The 17,883-nt window shown below is 35.2% G+C and overlaps 2 long non-coding RNA genes across 2 annotated transcripts; both read left to right on the forward strand.

The window, feature by feature from the left end:
- Positions 1-1,399: 1,399 nt before the first annotated feature.
- On the forward strand, positions 1,400-2,017 carry LOC145047597 (uncharacterized). Its single transcript, XR_013682289.1, has 3 exons — positions 1,400-1,509; positions 1,597-1,676; positions 1,790-2,017. It is a non-coding gene; the product is annotated as an uncharacterized LOC145047597 (long non-coding RNA).
- A 720-nt stretch (positions 2,018-2,737) lies between these two features.
- LOC145047248 (uncharacterized) lies at positions 2,738-4,134 on the forward strand. The gene is made up of 4 exons (XR_013682170.1): positions 2,738-2,816; positions 2,939-3,038; positions 3,167-3,381; positions 3,988-4,134. It is a non-coding gene; the product is annotated as an uncharacterized LOC145047248 (long non-coding RNA).
- Positions 4,135-17,883: the final 13,749 nt, after the last annotated feature.

The following is a 17,883-nucleotide window of genomic DNA, read 5'->3' on the forward strand; positions in this document are numbered from 1 at the left end:
GCACACAATATACTCGCACCTGTGTGAACGCAATCCAAAAAATCAAATGCAAAAAGCCAAAATTTTCACAACAAACGCCCTCCTCATTTCTCTCTCTAAAACCCCATTAAACGTTCTCTCTATCTCTCTCTAAACCTTGCCACCTCAATTTCAGTCACCTCTTTATTAAATTCCCAGCTCATATTTTGCACAATCTTCTTCTTATCGGATATAAACGATACGCTGAAATCGAATCGTTCTACAAGTTCGCGTCATTGTTCTTTAGCTTGTAAGGTAAAAATTTGATATTTTCAAACGGAATTTCTGCATTCGGATTTTTTAAGATCGTGTTTATTCGGTTTTAGTGTATTGCGTCGATTGAGCCAAGTGTAGGGTTTGATTCTTGACGGTTTTGGTTTGTAATTTGTGTTCATATGATGCCGATTTTATAAGTAGATGCGGTTTGATTGTTTGATTCAAATATGCATTGGTGTATGTGACGGTGAAGCGGTTCTAGCGTCTGATTGTTGTTGAATTTGTGTTATTTTGTGCATGAATTGTACTAATTAGATTTTGTGAATTTGCAAAAATCTGAGACCAATTCTAGCATTTACTTGTTCTTAAATTCGGGTTGTTTTAATTTGTGTGCTGGAATTTTGCTTAGATTCTTGTGGATGTAAAACAACGGTGCTTAGATTCTTGTGAATCTGAAAGAATCGGAGGTCAATTGCTTTCCTAGAAAGTTGATTTTATGCTATGATGGTCAATGAATTGTAGCTAGTTGTTGATTTTTCCTCATCATCTGTTGCAATAAAATTGATAAGCTATCTGATTTGGAGTAGCACATAATCACTTTCAGGAGACACATCTGAAGATAACCTTGATTCTAATTAATTCCAGTTTGATTTTGTAGGGTTTATCACCTTCAGATTGAAATTAAACAGGTCCATATATAATGTGGGAGAAATCAAGAAACAATTCCATTTCTGTTGGGGATCCAACTGAAAACCGTAAAAGAAAACATGATTCAACCGAACCATTAAACCAAACCGAAGTACAAAAACGACCAAAGCGTGACGTGAGACGTCCCTCTTCATTGCATGATTTTTACGTAGAGCCTTCCCGAAAACTAACCCGTAAACGCAAACCCCCTAAAATTAGAAAAAGTGGAGTTTGCAAGATCAATGCAAGTGGTAATAACTTCAATGAAGATATATGCGACGTATGTGGTGGTGGTGATGGTGAACTAGTTGGTTGCCATGGTTGCGCTGCAAGATTCCATTTGAGTTGCCTTCAAATCCAAGTAATATATATATATGTCTTTTTTTTTCGTTTTCTTTGACTCTTTATATTAATTACATTTAGATGTATTTATTTATAATTAATTAATGTTTTTAATTTGTGCATTTTAGAATTTACCTTCCGAACTATGGTACTGTATCTACTGTTCTTGCAAATTTTGTGGAGATGGGGCACACATTTGCTGGAATTGTGATTGGATATTGTCATGTTCCTTATGTGACGACAGATGTATGTAATCAGGATTCGATTCCTTTCCATTTTGGTTACAGAATCTGCAGATGAATCTTGCTAATCATGTGCGTGTGTTTGTTATAGTCCATAAAACGTGCGGAGACAGGAACGGTGCAAAAATAGAGTCTGATGATCTAGCTTTATGTGGAAAGACATGTCATGAGGTAGAAACCTAAAATGATATATGTCATTCCAAATTGAACAATAAAAACTACTCATCTGGTTCTGTTTGTTTTTTTGGTTATATGTGACTAACCTTTTGTTTGTTGATATATAGATTTATGAGGCTCTTCAGGCCATACTTGGAGTAAAAATTGAAGTCGGTGAAGGATTTTCCGTCAGACTTCTCAAGCACGTTGATGCGAGCGAGGATCTTGAAACTGATGCCATAAAGATCAAATGCAATAGCAAACTGGCTGTTGCACTTTCGGTTATGAAGGAATGTTTCCTTCCGGTTATTGACCGCAGAACTAGAGTTGACATGATCCCTAATTTGGTATACAACTGCGGGTAATTTCATGTCTCGTTAAATCAATTATCCCTCATAACACCAAACACTTTTTCAAAAGTACCCACAAACATATATATATATATCAACAACACTTTTTGAAAGTCCTATATATCGGTATCGCTATAAGATACGTACGGGCGATAAATGTTGTTGGAAATCATCCCTTCCTTTAAACCCGCAGCTATCGACTCTCACGTCATTTACACAGCAACCAGGAAATATGTTTTAGTCTACACTATTTATAAATTAACAAAACAATTAAACTCTTAAACAAATAATTGTGGTAATTAAATAAATGCTTGCTAGCTGACCTATGTATAATCTCCACTTCATATTTAGGGCAAACAAGTAACTGTCCATGACCCATCAAGATTATCCAACAAATGCTACCGCTAACACATATATATATATATATATATATATATATATATATATATATATATATATATATATATATATATATATATATGTATTATATATATGAGTATCATAAGACAGACCTGCATGAAGCAACGGGGTGTTGGCTAAAAAAAATGCTTTTTGTATTGTAAAAGGAATAAAAACTTAATACCTGTTATGATAGGGTGTTGAAAATCCTGAATCACTTCCTAAAATTAAAAAAATACAATCTTTGAGATCATCATTGACAAAGACAAAGCAGGTAACATAATTGCGTTTAGGGCCTCATCTACTGAAAACATTTCAGGTCAAACTACAAACCACTGAATCATGGTGGTTTCTTCACTGCAGTCATGGAGAAGGATGATGAAGTGATATCCGTAGCATCGATAAGGTTATTTCTCTAATTCATTTCTATAAATCATCAAGACAGGAGGTAGCTAGTACGTAGGTGTCATTTGAAGGGTATATATCCTAACAGATATTTTATTTGTATATATGTGTTGATCACGTCAGGGTTCATGGGAAGAAGCTTGCAGAAATGCCTTTTATCGGCACACGTAAAATCTATAGGCGGCAAGGAATGTGTCGCCGCCTACTAAATTGGGTTCAATACGTACGTTTCCATATCTTTCAATCAAAGTTACATTTATACCGGAATTTATTTCTCATTTTGCAATTAACATATGCTGAGTAAATTAAATTTTCAGCCTAATAAAGTTGTAACAAAGACTGAAATTCCAGGTTCTCTCTTTTCTTGGTGTCGAGGAGCTGGTCATTCCTGCCATTCCTAATCTTATAGAAACATGGACAAGAGTTTTCGGATTCAAGCCGCTTGAAGAATCAACAAGGCAGAACATGAAATCCATGAGCATCGTAGTCCTTCCAGGAACTTATATGCTTCAGAAACATATTCCCCCAAAACCAGTCCACCAATAGGAAGCTTGGAAGAGTTACAGGTATTTTTTTTTTCTGTCCTTTGAAAAATTCAAAACTTGATTTGACAGATTGAGTTTTATGACAGAATCAAATTATTTGAGAAGACCACAAAACTATATATTGTCTTGACAACGGCCGAGATTGAGTTTGGAACACACTCTGATTTAACATGTTAGTGTATCTGATGTTGCGACATGATTTGATCCTATAAGTGTTTGTTGGAGTCTCCTTCTCTTCATAAGTCATTTTTTGGAGAGACAATCTTTGATTCTACAAATTAATATCTTACAAACATATAACTTATATGTGAAATATCTAAAACAGCATCAAATAAGTAGGTAATTTTGACATCGAAACAACCCAAGATAGTAACGGTATTTGTTTCCTTTAACGTTTTATTACCACTAGAAAGACAGCCACAAGTTGGGGCTTGCCTACTTAGCTAACAAAGTGTTTCTAACAAGGAGGTGAAAGATCTTTTTTTTGTCTTTTATGTATGCATGCAAGTGTTTGATATAGGATTAAGTCATTTTGATGCTAAATTTTCATGATTCGTGCGTAAGGTTATCCTTCAAAATATCGAGTTGACTGGCGATTAACTCAGGGTTTGGCTACTCTCCTTGCAGGAAAGCTTTGTAAAGCTGTACAAGTTACTTTATTTCAAGTGGAGACTACACAATCCATTCATGACGGTAAATAACTGTATTTTTATAGATTTTACCGGTTATAAATGAATCTTTTTATAAGTTTGACAAGAGTTGACAAAAGTTTTTTTTTTTTTTTTGGATGGTAACTTTCTTATATATGCTTGGTGGATCTTTGGATACCTGTAGAATTATTTTGCTTTCCAAAAAATTTCCCGTGGTGATGTTTGGGTATTTTATTTAACTTGTTGAGTTATTTCTAAGGACGAATTGCATTCAAATAGCAGTCCACTTATCTTTATTTATTCTTAGGACTAATTTTGCTCGGTTATCTAGAATAACAACTACCTTATATGTTTTACCAACTAATGGCTTTCAGTGAGGGTGAATGGAGAAGATAAAGGGTAATGTGTTATGTAATGTGTTAAACCTTTTATTCCGATAAATTTAAATTAAATGAAAGATACTAAAACATATTGAACGGTTCGATAGTGAAATGGAGGCCCTCAATCCTCATAAACCCATGTTTTAATTAAAAAGTTAAATAAATGATAATAGTTTAAAATTTTACTAGTGTAAATAAAAAATAATAATAATAAAAAAACTACATTATGTGATTAAAAAAAGGGTAAATAACATAAAAGATATTTAGTTTATACCAAAATTCTGATTTGATACTGTTTTTTTTTTTGTCTCAAATTTGACATTGTGTTTTTCAATTTGTTATAATTCTGACCACTTGACCGGTTAACCAGATTAAATGCTGACAAAATACCCTCCATCGAGAGCAAAAAAGAGCAGATCCACCAATAGAAAGAGAATTGAGAGATGTGTAAGCGATGAATGCATCAAAATCTTGGAGAAATCATATGAGTAAACAGAAACCCAGATATAATTTTAGGGGAAAAAAAGTGGGTAATGGAGAAAAGAAACGTATGATGGCATCATTGATTGACTGAATTGATTTATACAAACGAGGAAAGAGAGAGAAAGGTTAGGGTTTATTGATTGAGAGAAAGGTTAGGATTGATAGAATTTAAGAGAAAGATCTTGCGGAAGGAGTTGATAAAGCTCGAGGCTGTGATAATGACCATATGGGATAACGAGCAGCTGACTCCGGTGCACGTGTAATATGCGTGCATTGATGCTTTTTCTGAGTTATAGAATGGGGAGGTTCTTGATTGAGAGAATCTGAACTAATTCGCAGTTGACTTCACAGTTTTTGATCTAAGGCACCGTTTCTCAAGAACAAATTAGGGTTTTTGATATTTAGGGATTTATGATTTAGGGTGATTTGGGGAGTCGTAGTAGGCGGGATGTTTAATTTTTTTATGAATGCAAAATGGTTATGAATGATTTAGGGTTCTTAGCAGAGGATTTTAGAAGGAGAAGGAGTACCAGGTGGGGTGTTTAATTTTTTTTGGATTTCAATTCCCAAAAAAATATGGAGAACGCGCCTTCTTAAAAAAATATAAAGCGACGTCTTTACACGACACGCTTTTTATGATAGGTGCCCTCCGTATTTCTTTTTTTTTTTTCTTTTTCAACACTAATTTCAAGGCACGCATAAATACGTGTCCTCTATCCTTTAAATTTTCGAAGAGATGACAATATTTTTAGGGCGCCCGCTTTTGTGTATCGTAAATCACTGCGTGTCATTGTTTGCGTATCATTAAAGGGCTGTTTTCTAGTAGTGGATTGATCGATGGTAACCCCGGTGGCTACTCCGAAATGCGACGGAAGTGCAAGTAAAAGGAAGAAAAAAGGGAGAAGCCGTTTGAGAAATCTATGGCAGTGGATATAAGGCAATCGGTGGGTAGTTAACGGTGTTGGAGTTGGTGGTGGTGTGGTGGAGTAATTTAATTGGGGAACGAAACGGTGGAGGACACCATAGTATTGAAGAGAGCATGACATAAATGAAGCAGAAGCGATGGAGGAAAACACGTATACACTGGACAGTGGGTATGATAACACATGGAAATCCCTATCTCAAATGTACAGAAACCAATAAAAAAAAAGTCCACCAACAAAAAGAAAAAAAAATCTCCACCGATCACAGAAGAGTACTGTTCATGTGGTACTTCAAAATTAGTATGTATATATAATAACAAGATACGTGTACTTTTAAATAATAATAAAAAAACATACTTATATTTAACGTCTAAAAGAACTAATCGCCCATAGAAACTAGTTTCTGAAAAAAAAAAAAAAAAACTATTCGTACCTGTTGCTTTATATATATATATATATATATATATATATATATATATATATATATATATATATATATATATATATATAGACACACACGAGAACAATCATACATAATGTGTATTACCATATACCGAATCTTAGTAGGGTAAACTTTCTTGAAATTTTTATGGGAAGTTTTTTTTAATACTATTTTTTCTCTATTTTATCCAAAAAGCATTTTTTTTTCTTCAAAAAACACCCATATTTCTAAGAGTTTTGTAGAAAAGCCTTTAATATCTTTAAAAAACATTTTAGAAAACAACATTTTTTTAAGAAAATTATTTTTTAGAATACAACGTAATTTATGACAATTGAATAAAGTTTGTTGACAATTTAGGGTAAGAACGGTTTGGTTTTTGACAAAAACCAAATATGAACCGAAATTTTGCTTTTTAACTTCAAAAATACTAAACCATCAATTTTGGTCTCTCTCTCTCTCTCTCTCCCCCCCTCCTTTTTTAGTATTTTTGTTTTATTATAATTGGTTTCTTTATTAAAATGTTGCTAGAATTTAACAAAAACATATCAATATCATAAATAACTTAAGGTGATTTTCATTTGTTTGTCGCAAAAAGAGGATTTCTAGATCATGTGCTCGTGCCTAATTGAGTTTGATTTAGGAATAATAGCCTTTTCGGGTGTCTTTATTTTATGACATGACATTTGGGGTTGGATCTTGGTTGGCTGCGAATACGAGTTCTATTTGGTTGTTTAAATGCAGTTTTTGATCTTTTAGCTGCATTGTAACCGGTATTGTTTGCGTATATAAATATGGTATCTTAGAGTGATCACATGGATATGGTTGGCATTTCATGTTGTGGTATACAAAATCAATGTAGGTTGCTGACATAAAATTCACCCTTTTTATTCAATTTGGCATCAGACTAGGGTGTAAAACAAGGTGACTTATGGGTGAAAATTGGTTATGGAGGGGGTTTCCATACTCCACCAGTTAAATATATAAGTTCAATATATAGAGCTAGTGTCAAATAGTGACTGCGTGTTTTCTTCATGTTGTATGTTATATGTTATTAAAGCAGATTTAATTGTGTGTGCAGTCCGGTTCTATAGGTATTGTTTATGCAAATACTTGTGAGGGCGTTGCATGACACTGGATTGAATCGAAGGGGAAAACATTGCATTGATTGTTGTAGGGAAAGGAAGTGGATGCGTAAGTTCATATAAGAAGATGTCCATTTCAAAGAACGATAATAATTAGTATACTTTAATTTTCTATTGTCTTCGTGTATATTTGGCGTGTTTGTGTATTATAATAGGTTGGGTTATAGTGTGTAATAATATATTACCTTATAATGTAGATGTTGTCTATGGTTATATTTTCATATACAAAGCATAATGACGGAAGTTTATTTTGTACCACCGAATATAATATACGGTTTTCATGCACCGTAAGGTTTCGATATTTTCATCGATTTTTTTTGTTGATGAGAATAGAACATGTCTTTGCCAACAAACATAACTAGTCAGTGATTTTGTCTTTTGCACCTAATTATTTGATTGTATTTTAGTTCTTTAAGGATTTAATAAAGTGGTGACGTCTTTTGCACCTAATTCTTTGATTGTATTTTAGGATTTTAAGGATGCTATAAAGTGATGACAGGTGGACATATTTTATCTCTAATCAACTTCTTTTTCTTAATTTCCCACACATACTACTTAAGAAAACTGCCACAACTCTATATAATTGCAAACCCTACTTTTTTTTCATCCCTAGTTCTTAAATCATTTGCTATTAATCCTTAATCAAGTCCTCTATTCATATTCATTATCTACCTCTTAAATCTTTTTCTATTAATCCTTAATCAAATCCTGTAGCACCTGGTTCCCGGTACGTACTCCTTGCTATTTACATTTTTAAAATAATGCATTTTGCTTTGGACTCGGCGAGTTGATGGGCCAACTCGCCAAGTAGGAGAGGGATAAGGCGCAATCAATTAGACCTTGGACTCGGCGAGTCGGTCCCCGGACTCGGCGAGTAGATCCTGTTTGGGAAAAAACCCTAATCCGGGTGTTTGCACCCTATTTAAACGCTCTAACTTGGCCTCCTTTGTCCCTAACACTTCCAGAGAGCAGTAGAGCGAGACCCTAGCCCCCATATTGTTCTTGAGAGTGTTGTTGGCTTTGTGAAGGACGTTTGGAGCTTAGAAGAAGAAATAGGTGGTTGAAGAGTGCAAGGAAAGGAGTAGACCCGAACTCTACTCAGGGAGAAGCTTCCATTCAGGTAGAAAAGTCACTACCTTGATCTTTAGGTCATTAGTTACCATTTTTGTCCCAATTTGGTGGTTTTCAAGCCCTAAAACACCAAACTCCATGTATTGTGCTTAATGATCCAAAAGGACTTCAGATCTAGACTTATTGGATGAATTAGAAGCATAAAGTTCTGTGGTTGAAGTGATTGAGGTCCCCATTAAGTGTATGACCTCATTAAGAGTTTGGTTTTGGCCTTATGAGCTTATAGGGCCATGCATGCACGTAAACTTTACGTGATAAGCATGCTCAAGGAACATGGATATGTGGTTTTGAAGCGTTGCATGTCTCAGATTTGGCCTATATGGGAAATGGGTCATAGGGACTCGGCGAGTCCCAAGGAGGAACTCAGCGAGTTCCATGAAGATGGCCTTAGACTCGGCGAGTTGGATGAACAACTCGGTGAGTCCTATGAAGATTGCTTGGAACTCGGCGAGTTGTTCTTCAAACTCGGCGATTCGGGTCGCAAGTTGGTTCAATCATCCCAAGTAATGAGTTAAGGGTGATTCAGTGAGTGGGAAGAAGGACTGGTTGAGTAGGACCGGGTTAATAAGAGAAGGACTCCGCGAGTCCAGTCAAATGGATGTTGACTTTGACCAAGGAGTTGACCTTGGACCAAGGGAGGGTCAGTCTATTGACCTAAGGGTATTTATGGGTGTCTAACCTATGTTTATGATTTATAGCCGGAGGATTTGCGATTCATCAGTCAGGTGCTCAGCAAGCAGATTTCAGCAGCTACTTTCAAGGTTAGTTACCTTCCAGTAGTTGTGGGTCTAAGGCCACAATGTTGGCCCACCAGTAGGAGACGTGTGATAGATGATTGTCTTTGTGATATCATCTAGTTTGCTGCTACCTGATATGTTATATGCTAGTATGATATGTTGTATGTGACAATAGTAGTGTTCGGTTGTTAGGACCGAAGGGTAGCTCAGGCACCCCAGATATGTCTGGTAATATGTTTATGTTATGTTATATGCGATAGTAGTGTTGGATTAATGTCTAAGTCCATAACTATAATTGGTAAGTCTTGACCCGACCCGGCATGGTCCATTTGGGTTGCATGGCATCATGCACTTGAATAGACTAAAATGAGAGAAATAACACTTAAGGTTTGTTAATATATTATAAGTTCTAATATATTAATAAGGTTATTTAATTAGTATTGATCAAGAATTAATTTGGAATTAATTAAGTGATCAAAAGGAGACTAATTAAATATATGGGTTGATTATGTAAATCATTCATTCTTATATATGTGGGCTTGTGATCCAAGATTCCTTATGTTGGACTAAGTCCATGGGGTGACCCATGGATACTCCATGGAGGTTAAAATCCATGGAGCATAAGGAATGGGTAAAGTCATGAGTTACATGGTGTAACCCTAATAGCCACCATATAAAAGAAACCCATGGCTCAAGAAATCGTGACTAACACTAACACTATGTGTGTGTATGAGGGCTACACGATTTCATGAAGTGTTCTAATTTCTCTCTAAGTTATTCCAAGTGCTTATGGTGTTGTGTGAACCATTTGAGGTGTCACACTTGGGGCACTAGGCACTCAAGCTTCATGAAGACAAGCACCATCAAGAGGTATGTATTCTATCTTGTTATATTGATAATTTTGTATGCTAGATTAGGATAATACCTTGGATGTTCATATTTGCATGTATAATAGAGAAAACATAGATCCAAGGTATTTAGGGTTGCATGTACACTTAGGAGTGTTAGAATGCTCATAACCCAACAGTGGTATCAGAGCCTAGGCTTGTTTTCTTGTTATACCTGCAATAGAAGCTGAAAAATCGAGTTTTGATGCTGTCAGCCCAGCTGACTCGCCGAGTCCATGAAGGGACTCGACGAGTCCAAGGCAAAATGCATCCAACTCGCCGAGTTGTGTTCATGCACTCGACGAGTTGGACCCCAGACAGCATATCTTCGAGGTTTTTTGCTAGAAATGGACTAGGAACATTACCCTAAGTTGTTTTGAACTTATAAACTTGTTTTTTAATGTGGTAATGTTCATGCTAATCCATTTTCAAAGATAATTGTCAATAGATTCATGTTTTGTATTAGTTTAAAGGTTAGACTAATTACATGAAAAATTTTGATTTGAATTATCTTGTTCTTATGAGTTGCTTAGATTAATAGAAAAGTTGAGTGAAAAAGTTGTTTTCAATCCAAATTAATCTAAGAGTTGAGTATAAAATGTGTTTGTGTAACTTATCCTTAAGTTACATGAAGAGTCACATTAAAGACTCATAAAACTCATAAAGTTGGCAAAGGTTACAAAAAAAGATGAAGAGTCTTGTCCTTAAGTTATGGAGGTTCAAGAGTCACTTCATTAATAAATAAATAAATAAAATATGTAACCTTAATTAATTCCATAAGTTATAAAGTAAAGAAAAAGGTTAATTCTTTATTAGTTTAAAGTCTTCCATAATTTGTCCACAAGTTATGGAACTTGAAGAGTTTTTGGATTAAAACTACTTTAAATACATAAGTTATGGAATTAATTAGTTTTGAATAGTTTCAAAACTTGCCCTCAAGTTTTGGAATTTGTAAAGTTTTCTCTTATGAATACTTTAATTCCAAGTTAGCCCTTAGAATTTTAAAAGTTAAAATTCAACCCTTATACTTTATAATATTATAAGTTAATAATATTTATATGTATAAGAGTAAAGTCGGTCTTACCGCTAGTACGCCTCATTCACGAAGCCGGTCTATAAGGTGGGTATAAGTTTGTTGCCTATAAAATGGCAACTTAATGGGTGTTCACTCTCACCCACCGCTCGCTTGACTGGTGGAGGGTCGTTAGCCGAACGGGTTTGACATGACTATAATTCTCCCTTCATTTAAAGTATTAATGATAAATACTAAGTAACTAAACTTTTAATAATACCCAATCTTAGTTACTTAGAAAAATGTGAATAAGGTGCTAATCCACGAAATTACACTTTGCACTTTGTTTGAGTCGGTTAGTGGAGCGCGTGTGGTTAACCGGCACACTAACTCGTATTTAACAAGGTAGGCAAAGGGTAACTTAATGTTTATCATAGTATCGATGGAGCGTGTGTGGTTAACCGGCACATCGATTGAGGGATAAACACTCAAGGGTATCCAGTAATTTGCATGGTTACTTCACACCTTGTTTTGTGATCCTCGGCATCCCAGTCACAAAACCTGAAGGGCACACTCGAGATTGAAACATGCCATTGAACAGTTCAATGAATCTCAAAAGATCTAGGAGTTTCAAAACCAATTAAAACCTAATAATACATTTCGTTTATCTTGGTGGAAATTGGTGAATCGTCATTCACCTACCTTCAAATTGTTTTATAGCTTGGATTACGGCATACCTCTTCTAAGTTATAAAATAGTTTGTTGGGTCCTAGCCTTAATATTTTCATATTGGGTGTCATATTAAGGACTCAAAGATCAACTATCTTGAATATCTCCCATAACATGTCTGGATTAGACATTTATGATCTTCCCAAATCTCTTGAAACAAGCTTTCCTAAATGAAGATGATGTCCCATGGATATCATACTTCTCTCTCCTCTTCCAATTATTCTCCCTAACCCACAAGTTCTTGAAAAATTTAAGGTCACTCGAACCCTATTGGCAAGACAAGGTCTAGGTGTGATCACATCTTGGAGATGTAGTCACATATTGACAAGCCGGGAGAGTTGGGTGTCAATGTCTTGAGAAAGTTGGTGGTTCAATCACTTTCTAAGTTACATAGTGAGTTCCTTTGGGACACCTATGAAATAGACTATGACAAGACCCTTAATGATCTCATCTATTGTTAAGATCAACTTCCTGAAACTTTATGGACATTGACAATGGTGACACTAGAAGTACAGAAAAAAAGCATTCTCTTCCCAATGGAAAGGGATCGGCCATAGTCAACTCGGTTGAACAAATGGTAAAGAGAAAAGCTAAGTCTGTAATAGTCCTGTGTACCATTATCAAAGGGTCCATATGTTTATATTGCCAAAGTAAGGGTCATTAGTTGCGAAGCTGCCTAATTTACCTAAGGATGTTAAAGTCAATAAGATTGACTCTACTTCAGGTAAAAGTCCACTATCTGACTCTGTTAAGTTTCTATTCTGAGATTCCTGATACATGATGTGACTGGGTCACATGGTAATGTTTTAAGAATCAAAGAAAAGTAAAGGAACTTAAAGAAAGGATATGTTGAATCTGATCGCGTAGATCGATTTCTATCGCATAGTTTGAAGATCGGATTCTTGAGCTACTTCTTAGGAGTTATGAGATATTGCTAAGGAATAGATAACAACAAGTTATCATATGGATTGTAAGGATAAGTTTTTCCGCATAGTTTTAAAATAAAAAGAAAATTTTGTTTTTATTTATTTTAAAAATATCCTTACAATGGCATTTGAGGAAAAATTGTTGCTTATATGATTCCATTAATAGCAAGAGTGGAAATATGAAATTGATTCTTTCATTTGTGGTAATGTCTAAATTTATCAAATAAAGGAAAGATTCTCATCACCCAAGTCTCAATTGGACCGGAACTTGGAATCATGCGAGTTGTATAGCATGATGAATGAGAACTTTCAAGTATTGGAAAAAATTAAGACTAATTACTTGTTCACATGGATGTGTGAGTCAAGTAATGGACTAAGGGATCGAGTACATTGTCATGTGCACTGATTAAGTCCACCACAAAAGATATAAGGCTATTCGTCATAGTTTACTAAAGCTCAGTAAATATGATTATACTTACAAGCTTATGTGTAACTCTGAGACATTGGAAAAGGTTCCAATGTAAGGCAGAGCGAATAAGAAGAATCAAATTAGGCAGAAGGATAAAAGTTTCTCAAATCTGAAAAGATGGGAGAGTACTTTAGTATCAATTTTGTGATCATCTTAATGATTAAGAAACCATATCAAAATTAGTTCTCTAAGGAAGTCTTAGTGCATTCTTATGACTAAGAAGAAGGGATCTTGAATTGTTGAAATGGTTAAATCAAGAAGATGAATCATACTTCGTTCCAATACAAGTCTTAGAGTCATACTCCAAGATTGTAATTTGAGTGACATGTCTTTAAGAAGGTTTAAAACACTTATCAAATGTAAGAGTAAAATTTTTCTACTCTTGTACATTTGAAATTGGTAAGTTGTGATGTTTTGGATAAAACAAAGACCAACTTCGGCCAATTGTGTGAAGTGTTTGTCTTGATTAGAATCCACACTATCTCTTGGATGTTTGACAAGGGAGTCTTATATGTCAAGAGGACAGTGGGAGTCTTAAAGGTCTTGAAAGTCTCAAGAACTAATCAAGAATGAAACCTAAAGTTCTTCACTAGCACACAACTTAAGGTTTATAACCTATCGTGTTGACATATTCTGTGCCCATTCCAGTTAAAGTTGACTTTGCATATGAGTTCTTAGAGTTCTCAATGTGTTGCACAACAACTTGGAAGCAATGGTAGGCCCTTGAGCTACCAGGTGGCAAGAAATTAAGATTGAGTTCAGTCCATATGAGTTTGGATTTGTCATTATCCTTGTCTTGTGACTATGATTTTGACAATTCACATGGATAAGAACACATACACCATTAAATCTAAGTGTCATAAGGTTTCTCTCCGATTCATGAAAATGATGGTGAGGAAACACTTCCACTAAGTAGATTTTAGCTAGATAGCAATTGTGATCTCAAAGTCGTTAGTGGAGCGTGTGTGGTTTACCGGCACACTAACTTGGACTTGTGAGAAATGACAAAGGTCAAAACGATCAAGACTATGATTACGGCATCCCTTTTCATAGTTCTTAAAATTGTTTTGACACACCCATGAGCTATCTAAGAGAAGGTGTATGTTTTTTGATAAAGTCTTATCAAAACAATCTAGTATCAGAAATCTGAACTTTGGTCAGAAAGTCAATAAAGTATTGATTTCTAGAAGTCGAGCTTTCTGAGTACATGTCAAAGCTAGTGGGAGCATAAGTGTTATGCTAATAATCATCATGTTAGTGGGAGCATGATAATTACGATAAGTATTGCAAGCTAGCAATGTTAATTATAGAAAACAAAAGGTTTCAGTTGGGAAAAAGTTGTTTTGCTATAATTAAGGGAGAGGAAATTATACTTCATCTCAAATCTATAAGCTTAGATCGTGAGGTTTTAATCATTTAGTCAAGAATATATATGAATTTCATGTTGGAATGGCTCAACATAAGGAAATTCTGTATATGGGTCATTATTTGCGTTCTTAAATTCGATTATGATTACGGCATCCCTTTTCATAATCTGAATTATGAGAACTTGGCAAATAGAAATGGAAATGTTATAGCAAAAGACTGGTTTATTCTTTATGTAAGACATCATGAATCGTGTCCCATATGCTTCGGATATAGGACCGATTACATGTGCTATATTCATCCTTTCTAAAATTTTCCAAATGTCTAGGGCATTAAGAAGGGAAAAGGTTTAGAACTGGATATGACTAAAAGGATTAAACAATTATCGAGGACAATCTAAGGTTTACCAAAGAATGGTTTCTCAAGGACAATTGGAAGTATAGTGATAATTCTGGAAGGACCATATTGACATAATCTGTAAGGAGGCAACTCTTGTTCAGAAATGATAGTCAAAATGAATCTGGAAATGTTTCAAGGTCAGAGATTTCAATGTGTTTAAGATTAGGAAACTTAATGCAAGAAGGATGTTTCCAAGGAGTTGATCTCCTTTGGGATACTCTGTAATGACTGTTGCCAAGACTTTCTGACTTTGTGCATAATCATTACAAGAGGATCAATGCATATAAGTTTAGAATCTAACAGATTTCAGTAAATGACATGAATTTGGAATTCTTGCATTTGTAGTAAGGATTTGGAAGTGTGGAAAGAGAATCATTGAAGATTATGTTCAATTGATCTAGTTCACAAAATAAAGATCATAGACAAACATATTATGCATACTTGGTGTATGGCATGACTAGTGTTTAGAAAACATAGTGTACATGCTTGGAGCATGGGACAACTATTGTTTTAAATTCAAGAATAATGTTGATAGCTGAAACAATATACAATGAATAATGTGTAATCATATGGTGATAAATAAAAGGAGTTTTATTTATATTCATAAGTTCTGAGACCATATTGGATTCAATTATTATTGTGTTTCACTTTGCATGTTTTGACTTCCCGAATAAACTAGGCTATTCTTCCGGAATGACTAAGTTATTCAAACCATCCACAGTCGGTCATATGTTGGAAGTAGATATGAATTAAGACTGTCATGGGTTGGCTTGTAGAGATCTAACTTGTTGGACAAAGGGCTACAACACTCATGAGTGCTCATAAGTTCTGAGTATTGGATTCAACCCGCGCTCATTGGAATCACTTCATGGATTTTATCACGAGTGATCATGAGACGATAATATCTTATATTCTTCAAACCTAGAGATATGAGTTGTTACTATGAGTTGGTTGTACATTGATTGCACGAAAATGCATTGGTAACTCGATGTTATTAAACGTGTCTTTGTGTATGATTCAACAAGTAGTAGAACAAGCCATATGAGTCGAAGTTTATCCATTCCTTTTACCTTCGGGATGAAAGCGATATCTGTGGGCCCCTCGATGATTTGATGATGACAAATGGAAGTGCTCGGCCGGGCCAGGACTGATTTGATTTGTTCAATTAGTCAGTCGTCATAAATCGGAAATCGGGAAACAACAAATGGACAGAGAGAATGATTATAATCCATGTCTCAGTCCATATGATATCTAGAATGGAGGAATATATGATCCCTTATCTAATGGAAAAGTCATTGACAAAGATCAGAGTTCATCTACAAGGTCAGAGTTCGACAGAAGCTTTTGAGAGCTACGATTGCTAGTTGGTTCCTGAAGTCATACGCAATAATAGTTTTAGACTTATCTAAGTGGGAGACTGTTGGATTAATGTCTAAGTCCATAACTATAATTGGTAAGTCTTGACCCGACCCGGCATGGTCCATTTGGGTTGCATGGCATCATGCACTTGGATAGACTAAAATGAGAGAAATAACACTTAAGGTTTGTTAATATATTATAAGTTCTAATATATTAATAAGGTTATTTAATTAGTATTGATCAAGAATTAATTTGGAATTAATTAAGTGATCAAAAGGAGACTAATTAAATATATGGGTTGATTATGTAAATCATTCATTCTTATATATGTGGGCTTGTGATCCAAGATTCCTTATGTTGGACTAAGTCCATGGGGTGACCCATGGATACTCCATGGAGGTTAAAATCCATGGAGCATAAGGAATGGGTAAAGTCATGAGTTACATGGTGTAACCCTAATAGCCACCATATAAAAGAAACCCATGGCTCAAGAAATCGTGACTAACACTAACACTATGTGTGTGTATGAGGGCTACACGATTTCATGAAGTGTTCTAATTTCTCTCTAAGTTATTCCAAGTGCTTATGGTGTTGTGTGAACCATTTGAGGTGTCACACTTGGGGCACTAGGCACTCAAGCTTCATGAAGACAAGCACCATCAAGAGGTATGTATTCTATCTTGTTATATTGATAATTTTGTATGCTAGATTAGGATAATACCTTGGATGTTCATATTTGCATGTATAATAGAGAAAACATAGATCCAAGGTATTTAGGGTTGCATGTACACTTAGGAGTGTTAGAATGCTCATAACCCAACAAGTAGTAGTAGGGGTGAAATAGTCCCTGAAGTTCGGTTGTTAGGACCGAAGGGTAGTCAGCACCCCAGAACGGATTGACATGGGTAGTCAGCACCCTAGAATGGCTTGACATGGGTAGGTCGGCACCCCAGAATGGTTGTACCGGGTAAGGTCGGGCACCCCAGAATTGCCTGGTAGTATGAATGCTATGTGATTATATTGGTATGTGGTACAGTGGGGGAACTCATTAAGCTTCGTGCTTACGGTTTTCAGTTGTTGTTTCATGTACCTCTTCTGTCAAGGGGAAGGAGTTGGCGCGGTAGCGGCACATCACACACACTCTTTTGATTTCTGCACCAAGAGTCATTCTGGGATTTTGTACTTTGACATGTTCATGTTTTATGTTTTCGTTTACAGCCACGAGACATGTTTTATCAAATATTATGATCGTGTGATATTATGTTACAAACGCTTTTTTGTTCAAATTTTTTAATTCAAAATGAAATTTTGGGTCCCTATTTTTGGGATGTTACAAGTGTTGGATTAGTGTCTAAGTCCATAACTATTTTGGTATGTACTTGACCCGATGGTGCATGGTCCTTTTGGGTTGCCTTCACCAAAGCAACTTGATTGGAGAAATGAATAAAGAGAGAAAGGATAATATGATTTATTAATATGTTATAGGAAT

The sequence above is a fragment of the Lactuca saligna genome, chromosome 5, assembly GCF_052625555.1.
Source record: "Lactuca saligna cultivar CGN05327 chromosome 5, ASM5262555v1, whole genome shotgun sequence".
In the NCBI taxonomy this organism is placed as follows: Eukaryota; Viridiplantae; Streptophyta; class Magnoliopsida; order Asterales; family Asteraceae; genus Lactuca; species Lactuca saligna.